The sequence below is a fragment of the Ranitomeya imitator genome, chromosome 2 (assembly GCF_032444005.1).
Source record: "Ranitomeya imitator isolate aRanImi1 chromosome 2, aRanImi1.pri, whole genome shotgun sequence".
Lineage (NCBI taxonomy): Eukaryota > Metazoa > Chordata > Amphibia > Anura > Dendrobatidae > Ranitomeya > Ranitomeya imitator.
The window spans coordinates 785,431,514-785,443,642 of NC_091283.1; positions in this window are offsets into that span (position 1 = coordinate 785,431,514).

Sequence of the window (12,129 nt, forward strand, 5' to 3'; positions counted from 1 at the left end):
AGTGTCCTCGGAGCCACATTCCAACTGCTCGGAATTCTCCCCATCCTCTTCTACCAGCGTTAAAGGAGCAGATGCCCACGATTTGTGCAGAATGTATCAGTCAGCTGACAGATTCCCTTTAAGGACTCACTTCAAAAGCTTTCTCCTAGGTTTATTGGTGCATTCCAGATAAGTCAGTCTACTCACTTCCAGTTTGAGAATGGCCGCTAATTGAAGACTGCGAATGCTTTTCTAATCTTCTTATTCCATCCTCTGGCTCTCAATAAATTCTACTCTACGATCAAGTCAGCTCCTGCTTCCTCTACTGATCCAGACACAGAATGAAGGAATCTTTTCTACTTGATAGACTCTAATGGATACAGTCCTAAAAGAAATATGTTTGTAAACAGAACATTAATGCTCCAATTGTATCACAAAGTTTTTAGATGTAGCAATCCATCAGAGCTGAGAGTTTCCTCCGCCCACAGCAAATATATTGACATTGTCTATTGACAGTGAACTGCTTATCACAGGAAGGGGCGGAGTTGAACTAGCAGTCACGCGCCCGCTAGTCACAACAAAGATAATGTCCTAGTGATAAAACCTTCACTGTAAGTAAACAACAGCACACAGCTTGATATGCGAGACATTATTGAATTTGTGTTTTAGCTTGTACCTCATGCTGTCCTCAGATTACATAACAGAAACCTTTAAACGGCAGAAATGATATCTGTTTTGGCATCACTGCCGACTCACTCTATGCTTGTGCTTCTCAGGTTATCATTATAATCCAATGTGTGTCTCTAATGTAATCCAAAGTCTTTTAAGGGGAGCTCACGTGGATGCAGTATTGACAGAGAAAGTTCATGTTGCTAGCTCATGCTTTCCAGGAGTTTAGCCATACTTCTACTTAGTAGGTCCTGAGTGCTATACATCCAACTTTTCTACTGAAAGGTACCTGACTGTCTATCCAGCTCTGCTGATCCTGAGTGTTATCCACAATCCCAGGTCTGCTACTAAAAGGTGCCTGGTTGCCTATTAAGTGCTACCTTTCCTGAGTGCTATTTACACATCCATCCGTGCCAGTACAAGGTTCCTGTCTACGTAGCTCAAGTGTTAGAGTAAACTTTCTGCACTCACAGCTCTGCTACAAGTTGCTTGGTTATTTACTCAGCTTTGCTATTCCTGAGTGCTGTCCCCATATCCAGCTCTACTAAGCAAGATGCCTGAATGCAGGGCCGGCGTCAGCACCCAGTGCGCCCTAGCAAGTGCTGGGACCGAGTAGACGGTGGGCCACTTGCTGTGCGCCCGCGAGTGGGCGCCCCAGCTTGTTCAGTGCCCCAGCACTTGTGATACCTACTTCTACCTACTCCACCGTAGAGGCTTCTTTCGTATCTCCTGTGACATTCAGGTCAGGTCAGACGGCGTGATGACATCACGTCTGTGCATCCTCTGCCTGAACAGTCACAGTGCAGACAGCCCGAAGACGGCGACACTGAGGAGCCAGAGCAGAGCAGCAGCCGGTGAGGAGAGGTATTTCATTTTTTTATGTTTGGTGCAATATATGGGGCCCATCACACACTGGAGCATGATATATGAGGCTCATTATACATGGAGCTTCATATGGGGCCCATTATATATGGAGCAATATATGGGGCCCATCATATACTGTATGGAACATTATGTATGGGGCATTATATGGGCTCATTATACTGTTTGGAGCATTATATGGGGCTCATTATACTATTTGGAGCAATATATGGGGCCTATAAAATACTGTATGGAGCAGTATATGGGGCTCATTCTGTATGGAGCAATAAATGGGGATTATTATTCTGTATGGAGCATTATGTGATGCCCATAATGCTGTATGGAGGCCTATACTGTCCGGTTTCTGAGCGATTGTAGAATTTACAATAGATATCACTCATGTAATGTAAGAAGTGAAATCTTTGACATTGTACTACGCCTATATTTCTCTGCTGTATCTGTGCATCATGAATCATGGCATGTGTTAAAAGGGGCCCACTGAGACTTTCGCCCGGGGCCCATGAAAATCTGGAGCCGGCCCTGCCTGAATGTCTGCTCAGATTTGCTGTTCTCAAGTGTATCCGCACATCCAGCCCTGTAATAACAGCGCTTCCTGATTACCTAACTCAGTTCTGTTGCTCATCAGTGATATCTACATACCGATATACTTGAACTCTTTGAGATCTGTAATATAAATAAAAAACCCTTTTGATTTCCAAGTGACTTTAACTTATGGAAAAACGGATGGTAACCAGAGGTAACTAACAGCGTATTTAACAACACTCTGTGGTATCAGACTTTGTAAGCTAAATATATTGTAAAAATGGTCCAACAGCCAGACTTGTTTTTATGGCGCCCACAATTGCTAAATGAGACTAACAGTTGCCTTAACCTTTCATTGTTTTTTTTGTATTGTTTTCTTCATTTTTTTTCTTAAATAATGAGGATTAATAATCTTTATTTTTATATAGCGCTAACATATTCCGCAGCGCTTTACAGTTTGCACACATTATCATCGCTGTCCCTGATGGGGCTCACAATCTAAATTCCCTATCAGTATGTCTTTAGAATGTGGGAGGAAACCGGAGTACCCAGAGGAAACCCTCTAAATTCCCTATCAGTATGTCTTTAGAATGTGGGAGGAAACCGGAGTACCCGGATTCCCCCCTCCTTTCAAAAAAACTGAAAAGTAATTTAAGGAAACAAAAAATGCTAGGTTCTGAAGTTGCTACACCAGAAACAAAGATGCAGCCTCAGCGGGCAGTATGGCTGTGTGGTGTACACTATCTAAAACAGGAATGCAATGAAACAAAGATCTTTTATATCAAAGATGAAAAAAAAAACATGGCCGTGTGCCTTTACAAAACAAGATGGAACCAGAAAATCCTGTCCCAAAAGCAAGCAACTGGAACTGACCGCTGTATTCTGGTGGCGTGTGTACACTTCTAATATTAGACTATTTGAGCAATGAAGAGGGCTCACAAAATTATTTTTACCAATGTACACAGTTTTATGGGTAAACACATGTTTACATTTCAGGATTATGGAGATTTCTCTTTAAAAATAAATAAAACAATGGCTTGCACATCTCAAAATGCAGGAATCCCACTTTCAGTGACGCACAAGCTTTGAACTCAGATTTTGAACTTGGTTACTAGCAAGGGGGCGGAGTTTCTGCCATAGGTTGGCGGGGTTTTGGATGCATTACGTCAGCATAAATATGTGTTCACATATTGCGAACACATATCTGATAGGGATCCATTTAGGATCTAAAAAGAGCCGGAGCCATGAGAGTCGGATCACCAAAAAGAGACGAACTGCCCATCACTAATATAATGTCATTCCTTTGCCAGACCCTATGTTTTATACTGGCTATAACAGCACCCCCTGATTGGCTAGGCTAGACCATGTGATCTTTTAGGGAAGGAGACTAAATAGGCTGGATGGCGGCTGTAGGTTGACGACAGGGAGACCAATGAAGTAGGGTTAAAACAACATCGCGGCAGAATAGTTTCATCATTGGAGCAGAGACGCTCGCAGAGTTGAGGACAGTAGTAGAGCCCAGATGCACAGCAGATCTGGGGGTGACAGTAGATCCACAGCTAGCAATGTAGCAGGATCTTGGGTATGTCAGGGGGCACGCTTGGGGTGATGTAGCAGGGCCAAGCGGTATGATGGTTTGTTTTTTGTGGAACGAGATGTAGTTTTAAATGACATTATTAATTTTATCATCTAACGCATTGAACATTGGGAAAAAAAATACACAATAAGGGAAAATGGTGAAAAATATGCAAATCCTCTATAGTGTGGTTTTGTTTTACGGCATTCATCGTATGGTAACGAATGATAAAATGTATGGTAAAAATTACCTGGAACTGTTACCTGATACTCGAAGTATAGTGAAGTGATACCAAACTTACATTTTTTTGTACTTATGTGTTGAAAAAAATTCTGGAGTTTGTAAAATAAAAAAAATTGTTTTGTATCTTGATTTTTGGAGACCTGTAACATTTTTATTTTTCCATCAATTAAGTTTTGTTGCTTTTTTTCGTGATGAGCTGATGTTTTCATTCATACCATATTTTGGGGTCCAAAAGACGCATAAATTACTTTACATTGCATTTTGCTAGGAAAAATGTAAAAATGGCGTTTAATTTTTTTTTTACTGTTTACCTAATTGAGAATGGGGCTGTCCATGAAGTGGATAACCCCTTTAAAATTATTAGAAGTCAACGATTAAGGAGTTGCTGTAGTAGTGACTAGAGCAGGAATACTGAGCAAGTATGCAGAGCAGTTGGTGAAGGTTAAAGGAGCATCGCCACCTGCTGACCGAATGTGTAGTATGTTACTGCAATATACAAAAACAAATATAGTCCGCTCTCCTTCCTGGTCATGAGGAATTGAGAGATTCCAGAGACCGGCACGGATCAAGCCACAGCAGCAGCAACAATTAAGGAGGAGTGTGATCCAGCGATCTAAAGGCTTTCAGTCTCAGATGTAAAACATAGCATTTAGTAAGCCATTGAAAGAAGCTCCAAATATGTTGGCATTGTGCAACTCAAATACTAATGGCCGGAGCTACGCGTTTTGACTTGTGTCTGACTCATGACCCGTGAGGGCTGATCTGCAAGTTTATCCTCAGTTGGAATTGGGCTGAGGAAAAAAAAACGCAGCATGCTGCGAGTGGCCACGTATATCAGTCAATACTTGCCAATGTAAGTCAATGGGTGTGAGAAAAAAAAACAGGTGGCACACGATTCATGCGTTTGCAATTCGAATTTTATGCATACATCTCAAAGGAACCAAGACGTTGCGCCAGTCAAGCACAGGAAGATCACAGCCAGAACACTGAGAATACATACAGCGGGGAAAATAAGTATTTGATACACTGCCGATTTTGCAAGTTTTGCCACCTAGAAAGAATAGAAAGGTGTGTAACTTATCATAAGATACACCTCAACTGTCCCCTTTGCAGAAAAGCACCACCAAAGAATGTTTCCACCACCATGCTTCATGGTTGGGATGGTGTTCTTGGAGTTGTACTCCTCCTTCTTCTTCCTCTAAACACGGCGAATGCAGTTGATACCATACAGTTCTATTTTGGTCTCATCTGATCACATGACCTTCTCAGAAGGTCACTGGTGAACTTCAAATGGGCCTGGACCTTTCTTGCCCTGCAAGATTTTAATCCATGACGGCGTAGTATGTTACTAACTGTAATGCTTTAGACCGTGGTCCCAGCTCTCTTCAGGTCATTGACCAGATCCTCCTGTATAGTTCTGGGCTGATTCCTGACCTTTCTCAGAGTCATACTTACCCCTCGAGGCAGTATCTTGCATAGAGCTTCAGACTGAAGAAGCTTGACAGTCATCTTGTGTTGCTTCGATTTTCTCATGATTGTCCCAACAGTTGTTGCCTTTTCACCAAGTTGCTTGCCTATTGTCCTGTAGCCCATCCCAGCCTTGTGCAGGTCTACAATTTTGCCCCTGGTGTCCTTAGGCAGCTCTTGCTGGTTGGCAGGTGATCAAATACTTATTTCATGCAATAAAATCCAATGTAGTTGTTCAAAAATCACACAATGTGATTTTCTATTTTTCATTTTTAGATTCTGTCTCTCACAGATGAAGTGTACCTATAATACAAAGAATGGAGGACTGTAATTTGTATGTGGGAACACTTGCAAAATTGGCAGTGTATCAAATACTTATTTTCACCACTGTAGATCGAGAGATAGATAAGTCCAGAGATTGGAGGCAGCACGCCATTCAAGTGAAAAAAGCTTCTTACTTAACGGGCCATTAAATAAGGTTTTTTCACTTGAATGTGCGCGCTGCCTCCAAGCTCTGAACTTATATTGAAGGTTAGGTACCGTAAATACCTGGGGGACCCTGCACCAAAATAGCTCTTATCTGTGCTGTTCTTATTTTTTTCATTTTAGATAAATAGCTAGATAGAATACATAGATATCCTGCAGTTATAACACCCCTGCATATTATAAATTTGCATCCTTTAGTGCCTTGTTTGTGGAGTTTTTTGTTGTTGAGATTTTTAGGTTTGTTTAACTTAATAAATAAATCAATGAATGAAAAAAATGATGTGGGCTCCCCATTTTATGAAACCAGCAAAGGTAAAGCAGACAGCTGTGAGCTGATATTATCAGGCTGGCGAGGTAAATGGTTATTGGTCCCTTTTCAGCCTAAAAACACCAGCCATTAGCAACTCCAGAAGTGGCCGCCAATTCTGGCACTTTGTCTTCGCTCTTCCCAATTAACTTGGGGCGGTGACAATCGGGGTAATGAGCTTGGGGTTGATGTCAGCTATGACTTGTCAAAAGTCACAGCTGGCATCAATCCCTGGTTTTAGTAATGGAGAGGTGTCTATGAGACACCCCCATTACTGACACAGTAGTAAAAAAAAATATATAAAAAAAATACTTTATTTGAATAAACAATCCCCAACACTTTCCCTGGTTAACCGATTTATTAACAAAACATATGCAGGTCCAACATAGTCCAGGGAATCCGACGTAGTCCACAAATAGAAACCTGAATAACATAAAAAGAGAGAAATAGAAACAAGACACTATCCCTCATTCCATTGTTAAAAGCTTATGGAGACTCGTTCTGAGGCTCCATAGGCTTTTAGCAGCAGCCACTCCCGCCTCCCGGCAGTCTTTATATAAGATTGCTTTATAGGTGTTGTAATATAGCTTTAAACATGGACTATTAAAGTATGTAAAAGATGATGTTAAAAATAGATGTCATACGGATGCTGCGCAACAAAAAAAACACCACACTCGTATAGCATTTACATGACATATGGAATGACATACACATGGCATTTGTCCAACTTTTCAGGATGAACATCAGAGCAATTTTTAATACGCAGATGTGAGTGAACCCTAAAGTGCAGCGGCTGTGATTACAACGCACTCGCTGTGTCCTGAGCGCTGATTATTCTCTGCGATGGGTCTGCCTCAATTAATGGAAGTGAGCAGCTGCAGGGAGAATACAAATTCATTTTCTTCCTGCAGCCGCATTTTCAATTAAACACCAGCACATTTTACCCATTATTTACTTGCAGATTCCCACAATGGCTGCAGGTAAATACAGTTGTTATGCTAGCAGGTTCCTTTTAATACCAAAAAAAAAATGATTTGCTCAGTAATGACCACAACCTATGCAAGTTAAAGTTTCATGAAAACAACATAAAAGCTGTCATTTAACAGATTGCCGCAATATAAGTCAACCTTTAGGATGTCAAAAGTTCAATTTATAATACCGCAGTAATTAGCATAATTTCCAGAGGTCTCTTTATGCCAAATTACGTGTATGCACTAGAGCCTGGACTTTAGATTTCACTTAAAGGGAACCTGTCACCTGAATTTGGCAGGACCGTTTTCGGTCATATGGGCGGAGTTTTCAGGTGTTTGATTCACCCTTTCCTTACCCGCTGGCTGCAATATTGGATTGAAGTTCATTCTCTGTCCTCCATAGTACACGCCTGCGCAAGGCAAGATTGCGGGTAAGGAAAGGGTGAATCAAACACCCAAAAACTCCGCCCATATGACCAAAAACCGGTCCCGCTAAATTCAGGTGACAGGTTCCCTTTAAAGTAGTAATTGTCTGTGTCGTAGTTCTCTACCTGCTCATTACAACCGTGGGTATGTGCAATTAACTTATTCGGTTCAAAGCGCTAAGGGAAAAGAATAGATGGGGGCTTTCATTTTCTGCCCAAGCTGGATGGGAGCGCTCTTGTCGAGAAAATAACTGGAGCAGCTGCATCACATAACTAATGTCAGAAGATGACCAGACGCCCACAGCACTAAGCGATAACATACCCTTGTCACATCTAGTGGTGGGCAATCCACTCTAGTTGGGACGATCTGCAGTTATATATTGTATATTTAGACATTGTTTTCAGTTCCAGTTGGCAGAAGAAAAAACAAACTTTTTCTATTCCCTTTACATCAATCTTAAATTATGTGGCAACCATGATTAAGGAAAGACTTTACCTGTCTTGTCAAAAAAACGCTATTATGCCTGAAGATATAGTTTTAATCTGCAGGTTAATTTCTAAAGTCGTGTGGACGCCACACTGGAAGTCTGGCTACTGAGAGAAAATAAACTTTATTCCTTCCAATGGTCTCTGGCTTTCAGTCATAGAGGCGCGGCCTTAGTCACTGCTCAGTACAGAGTGAGCAGGGGTTGTAACCACATCCCAGCACTGACTGACAGCCAACTCTGCAGAATGTATCAGTACAGTCGACTGTCAGTGCCAGGTGTGGCTATAGCCGCTGCTCACTATGCATTGAGCGGAGAACTGAATAGAATAAGCCGCACCTCTATGACTGAAAGCTGGAGGCTGCTGGGAGGAATAAAGTCCATTTCTTCCCCGTAGCCTGTCTTTCAGTGCAAAGGCCACACAGTTTGGGATGTGATTAACCTGCAGATGAACTGTCTGGGGACATGGCAGGTTCCATTTAAAGATGAGCGACTAAACTCATTGGACCTAGGTTTAGCAGACATGTTAGTAGTCCATGGCCGCTGAAGGGGAGCCCTGTAAACTGCTCTCTAAATGTTGGAATGCCCATGGCCTTGTCTAATTAGTAGGCCTGGTGCGACATCATAGTTACGTTGTGATAATACATGATGTTGCATCGGTGGTGTTGAGGTGTTCCTGAACATATTAACTGCTTCTATCCTAAACCTGCCTACTTCCAGAACTTATTGTGCCCACCACTGTACTACACCCAATCCTATCTTATAGCTAAATCTTAACCGATGTCCTAATCTTATCCTTTCCCTATGTCTAATACATTTATCAGAACACATGGAGTCATCCACATATTATAGCAATACATTAACCATGCACCTTGGTGACTATTAGGTCCTATGCAATATAAAGCACAGGTTATAACCGTTTTTCTAATCAAGGGAGGACATGACCGTCCTGGTCATCCTCTTAGGGAGCATGCCCACGATCAGGACGTAGCAGCACTTTGGATGCATCGCATTTTCACTGCTTCCAGAACGCTGCGTTCTGATCACGCAGCTAAATCCGCATGTGTTCACTGAACAATGCAGACTTACTGCATCCAATACATTCTATTGTGGAAATTTCTGTTATGGAGACTAGCGTTTGGGGCCAGCACAGTTTGGGAGGGGACAAAGTCAGATAATAAGGGGAGCACTTCTTGGTTTTAGTCAGACAGATGAGAGTAAGGCTAGGTTCATATTGCATTAGGGCAATCCGGATTGCGCTAACGCAATGTCTTTTTCGGGGTCGCGTTTAACGTCCCCACTCTCGCAGATCCCCGATCTGCGAGAGCGGGGAACGGATCTCCGAGGCACGTCACAAAACACCGGCACATCGCTAGCGAGTGCCGAAAATGGCCAATGCCAATGGTCGTGCTAACGGACGCGTTGCACGGCGTTAATTTCGCCGTGCAATGCTGTTCGTTAGCGCGGTCCCATTAACGCAATCTGAACCTAGCCTTAAGGCCCCTTCACATTAAGCGACGCTGCAGCGATACCGACAACGATGTCGATCGCTGCAGCGTCGCTGTTTGGTCGCTGGAGAGCTGTCACACAGACAGCTCTCCAGCGACCAACGATCCCGAAGTCCCCGGGTAACCAGGGTAAACATCGGGTAACTAAGCGCAGGGCCGCGCTTAGTAACCCAATGTTTACCCTGGTTACCAGCGTAAAAGTAAAAAAAAAAAACTAACAGTACATACTTACCTACCGCTGTCTGTCCTCGGCGCTCTGCTTCTCTGGTCTGGCTGTGAGCACAGCGGCCGGAAAGCAGAGCGGTGACGTCATCGCTCTGCTTTCCGGCTGACCGACGCTCACAGCCAGTACAGGAGGAGTGCAGAGCAGAGTGCCGGGGACAGATAGCGGTAGGTAAGTATGTACTGTTTGTTTTATTTTACTTTTACGCTAGTAACCAGGGTAAACATCGGGTTACTAAGCGCGGCCCTGCGCTTAGTTACCCGATGTTTACCCTGGTTACCAGTGAAGACATCGCTGGATCGGTGTCACACACGCCGATCCAGCGATGTCCACGGGAGATCCAGCGACGAAATAAAGTTCTGGCCTTTGTTCAGCGACCAACGATCCCCCAGCAGGGGCCTGATCGTTGGTCGCTGTCACACATAACGATTTCCTTAACGATATCGTTGCTACGTCACAAAAAGCAACGATATCGTTAACGATATCGTTATGTGTGAAGGTACCTTTAGAGATTAGATTAGATAGTGTGAAAGTTCAGTGTAAGAAGAAAAGCAAAGTTCAAGGGAAGTGGGCTGGAGGCACGTGAAATACCAATTGTTCAGGAGGCATGGGATTCTGTGAAAGTCCCTGCAGACATTCCTAAAATATCTGGAGCCTCAGGCTTGAGTCGGTGGCTATGGAGAACGCTGACATTACTTCTATAATGTGGAAGATGGACAGGGAAACACGTAAGAGGGACATTGCGGATTCTGTGAATACTGCGGAGCCCATCAGAAAATCCATGGGGATGAAGGATCTAATAAGAGAAGGGATAGAACAGCCTAAAAACATGGATAATGTGAACATGTACTGAGCCAAGAACCCTAGTAATGTAAATGAAAGTTATGCCCAATGCTGCATGATGCCATCTACTGAGTGGAGACTGTTAAGTAAAGTTGAACCGGTTAAGCAGAATCTGGTGTTGTCTGGTTTATGTGCGGATGTTCCTGGATCCGGAAGCAAGGAGACAGTGGAGGCCTTTGGCAGAACCATGAATGTACTACAGCACCCACACAGCGAATGGGAATCAGGACACTGTTTATTTGTAGGGTGCCAGGGTATGGGACCACAGCAGCCCCTCGCCCATGACTACTGCCCTGTGCACATTGCACAAGGACAGTTCCCGTGTCAGTGTATTTTATTAGTCCTACCGAGACCAGTAGGTCCACAATCGCTCACCACCAATAATACCGTAACAACTTTCCCTTAAAAAAAAAACGAACATAGAGCCACAATCCTGGATAATTTGCTTCCAAACATGTTTTCATTAATTTACAAAACTGATTAAGCTTGTCAGTCCACTCCTCCGGGTAAGCTGCCTCACATGGATCACCAACTTGCCTGGTTGGCACACAGTCAGTCCAGACCCACCGAAGGACTGTAGCTTCCCCACACAGTAGCTGTCACTGGCTCTGCAGATCCCGGTCCTCACCTCGTGCTATTCAGGGATCCGGTCCTACTCCCAGGACCTCCCAACACCCAGGTTACACAGGATCACACAGGTGGCCAGTCCGGGTACTATTCAGGACGTCCATCCCCAGCTGGGACCGTTCAATGCCCAGGCCACCAGTAGCAAAGTCCCACCATGTGCTATTCAGGAAATCCCAGGATTATCCAACACAGGCTTCCAGGGCCTTGCACTTGCACCATTCAGATCCAAACACAGGAACCATGTGACCCACACCCTGGTCACATTACATACCTGTAACCACTCCCCTGGGTGGGAGTGTGGGTGTGTGTGGCTAGTCTGACCCTCCCATCTCTCATGACTAGCCCTGCCAATCTCCCATTAGAACTTACACATTTACATGTGGGACTACAGGTCCCAGACCATAACATAACTTTAGACTGACAGCGAAGAGTGACCTCCTCTGCGACACACATACCGGCCATCTACAATTCTGCCGGACTTTGTCTCATCACAACTATGCCTCCAAGTGCATCTTGAAGTGCACACGCAGCGCCCCCTGGCTGTAACATTGGTCACTGCACTATATATATATATATTTATTATATACATACATATATATATATTTATTATATACATACATACATACACGCTCATATTAGCCAAATGGTGAATTTATCGAGATATGCTGGGTCGACGTTGACTTGCATGGTGGCACACAGCCATAAAAAAAAATGGACAGTAATGGCATACGGATGAAAATCGTTTTCCTGCACATAGAACAAAAGACTCTACATTCGCTTACGAGAACCCGGCCTTACACTAAGGCTACGTTCACATTTGCGTTGTGTCGGGCGCAGGTTCGGCGACGCATAGGTCATGTGCCCCTATATTTAACATGGGGGCGCATGGACATGCGTTGTCTTGCGTTTTGTGACG